Below are 3,845 nucleotides of genomic sequence, written 5' to 3' on the forward strand. Positions count from 1 at the left end.
TACGCCTTCTTCTCTCCATCAGCCTGATCGGGGTGTGGACTTTGACCACACTAGTATTACAGAGCTTTCTCACAGCCTGCTTGATCTGGCACTTGTTGGCTTTAACATCCACAGTGTACACAAGTGTGTTGTCTTCTCTCTTCTTCACGGCTGATCAGTGGTCTGCGGGAATTTGATGATGGCACAGCGGTCAGGCCTGCTCCTCCCGGAGGCGCTTGTCCGAGGATATCTGGGCTGTCTTCGGGAGGTGCAGTGTGTGGCCGCAGGAAGGTGGGTGACGTGTGGACGTTCCTTTTTGTGTGTGGCTGTGGATGGCTTTCAGCACTGCCTTCTTGGCCTTCAAAGCCTTCGCTTTGGCTTCAGTTTTAGGAGGGGGCAGGAGCTTCCTTCTTTGCCTTCCACGCCATCTTGCGCAAAGGACCCCCTTTTATTTATTTATTGTTATTATTTTTAGACGGAGTCTCACCCTGTTGCCCAGGCTGGAGTCCAGTGGCGCGATCTTGGCTCACTGCAACCTCCACCTCCCGGATTCAAGTGATTCTCCTGCCTCAGCCTTCCGAGCCGAGTAGCTGGGACTACAGCTACTCGCACCTACTACAGGCACCACCAGCCCCAGCTAATTTTTTTGTACTTTTGGTAGAGAAGAGGTGTCACCATATTGGCCAGGCTGGTCTCGAACTCCTGACCTCGTGGTCCACCCACCTCAGCCTCCCAAAGTGCTGGGATTACAGGCATGAGCCACCGTGCCCTGCCATTTTTATTTATTTTTGAGACAGAGTCTTGCTCTATTGCCCAAGCTGGAGTACAGTGGCGCAATCTTGGCTCACTGCAACCTCCGCCTCCCAGTTCAAGCAATTCTCTGCCTCAGCCTCCCCAGTAGCTGGGATTACAGGCGCCCACCACCATGCCCGGCTAATTTTTGTATTTTTAGTAGAGACAGGATTTCACCATCTTGGCAAGCCCGGTCTTGAACTCCTGACCTCGTGATCCACCCGCCTTAGCCTCTCAAAATGCTGGGATTATAGGCGTAAGCCATCACACCCGGCCAGGACTCCCTTTTATTTAAAGCAAATAGTAGCTGATGGGGTTTGGATCTGTGTCCCCACCCAAACCTCATGTTAAAATACACTCCCCAGTGTTGGAGATGAGGCCTGGCAGGAGGTGATTGGATAGTGGGGATGGATTTCTCATGAATGGTTTAGTACCATACCCTTGATGCTGTCCTTGTGATAGTAAGTGGGTTCTGGTGGAGATCTGTGTGTTTACAAGTATGTGGCACTGCCCCCATCTCTTGCTCCTGCTTTTGCCGTGTGGCCTGCCCACTCCTCCTTTGCCTTCTACCATGATTGGAAGCTTCCTGAGACATCACCAGAAACTGAGCAGATGCCAATATCGTGCTTCCTGTTCAGCCTATGGAACTCTGAACCAATTAAACCTCTTTTCTTTATAAGTTACTCAGTCTCAGGTATTTTCTTTTTTCTTTTTCTGAGATGGAATCTTGCTCTGTCACACAGGCTGGCGTACAGTGGCAGGATCTCAGCTCACTGCAACCTCTGCCTCCCAGGTTCAAGCGATTCTCCTGCCTCAGCCTCCTGTGTAGCTGGTACTACAGGCACGTGCCACCACGCCTGGCTAATTTTTGTATTTTTAGTAGAGATGAGGTTTCACCTTGTTGGCCAGGCTGGTCTCGAACTCATGACCTCAAGTGATCCACCCTCCTCGGCCTCCCAAAGTGCTGGGATTGCAGGCGTGAGCCACTGTGTTTGGCCTCAAGTATTTTTTTTTATACCAATTCAACAACGCACTAATACAGTAGCATAGAAAATACAAACCATTTAATATACATGCATCTAAGTTTTTTCACTCAAAATATACTTTGGAGATTATTCCAAAAGTTCAAGAAGAGTTTCCTCTTTCTGTCTTATCGTTCTACAATATTTAGGCAAATATCATAAATATTTAACAAGTTCTCCGATAGATGTTTTAAATTGACTTTTAAACTTTTTCACACAAAATTGTATTAGTAAGCTCACACATATATTATCTTCAAATGTGTGAGCATATCATAAAATACCCATATAAATAGAATTGCTGCATCCAAGGGTATGTGAATTTATAATTTTGATAGGTATTGCCAAATTGTTTTTAATGGAGCTTTTACCAAATAACACTTCAGCCAGCAATGTATGAGCAAGGTTAGTGACACTTTGATGTGTTCCCTTCCATTGCTAATTTTTCTTTGACAATCTTAGGCTCATGTGGCACTTACTGTCTTATTTTTTTCTTTGCAAAATTATTTTATTCTCCAAGTAGAAAAAAGTGGTCATGTCTTTCCACAAATGTTGAAACTTATACTAAAGCCACCTAAGGTTATAAAAAGCTAAGCTCTGTTATAGCTTTTTTTTATATTCCATTTTCACATATTGGAACCTACTGCATCCAAATATTTAGTAACCAGGACTTCATCAGCTAACCCATCATATTTCTGCTCAAAGTCTTCAGGACATGGTCAATGCCCTGGCCACTTGTCTTTGCATTAGACTGAAGGAAATAGCAGATGTCAGCAACAGAGCAACAGCAAGAGTGAGAGAACCTCTGCTGCGTTGGATACATCATTTCCTATCCTTAGAATGATCTAATTCTTGGAGAAAATTAGATTTGAAACTTGGAGAAAAGGGAGATGCTGTTTAAAATGTAGTGACATAGGCAGGGCGCGGTGGCTCACACCTGTCATCCCAGCACTTCGGGAGGCCGAGGCAGGTGGATCACGAGGTCGGGAGATGGAGACCATCCCAGCTAACATGGTGAAACCCTGTCTCTACTAAAAATACAAAAACAAAATTAGCCAGGTGTGGTGGCAGGCGCCTGTAGTCCCAGCTACTCGGGAGGCTGAGGTGGGAAAATGGCATGAACCCGGGAGATGGAGCTTGCAGTGAGCCGAGATTGTGCCACTGCACTCCAACTCCAGCCTGGGCAAGACAGTGAGACTCCATCTCAAAAAATAATATTAAAAAAATAAAATGTAGCGACATAATATGTCATAAGAATAGGGAAAAAAATTAAGCAAAATGCAGTGATAAGCACCTTTCACTTAACTTTGCTTAGACCTAGACACACACTTGCACACGTGTCTGCACACATGCGTGCACGCACACACACTTCCTAGAAAAACAATGCTGCCTTCATTTTTATTTTATTTTTTGAATACAAACTGTTCAGGAATATCACTTCCCCATAAATAATTCCCTAAATTCTTTTTTTTGTTGTTGTTAGATGGAGTTTTGCTCTTGTTGCCCAGGCTGGAGTAAAATGGCACGATAGCTCACTGCAGCCTCCATCTCCGGGGTTCAAGCAATCCTCCTGCCTCAGTCCCCTGAGTAGCGGGGATTACAGGCACCACCACAGTGCCCGGCTAATTTTTTGTTTGTTTGTTTTCTGTTTCTTGAAATGAAGTCTTGCTTTGTCGCCCGGGCTGGAGTGCAATGGCACGATCTCGGCTCACTGCAACCTCCGCCTCTTGGGTTCAAGCGATTTTCCTGTCTCAGCCTCCCGAGTATCTGGGATTACAGGTGTGTGACACCACACCCGGCTAATTTTTTGTGGTTTTAGTAGAGACAGGGTTTCACAATTTTGGCCAGGCCGGTCTCAAACTCCTAGCCTCAAGTGATCCACTCGCCTTGGCCTCCCAAAGTGCTGGGATTACAGGCAGGAGTCATCATGCCCAGCCCCTAAATTTTTTAAATTACATAATTTTATTTTTTTTATTTTTATTTATTTTTTTTTTTTGAGACAGAGTCTTGCTCTGTCACCCAGGCTGGAGTGCAGTGGTGCAATCTTGGCTCACT

Source organism: Nomascus leucogenys, chromosome 5, assembly GCF_006542625.1.
Source record: "Nomascus leucogenys isolate Asia chromosome 5, Asia_NLE_v1, whole genome shotgun sequence".
Lineage (NCBI taxonomy): Eukaryota > Metazoa > Chordata > Mammalia > Primates > Hylobatidae > Nomascus > Nomascus leucogenys.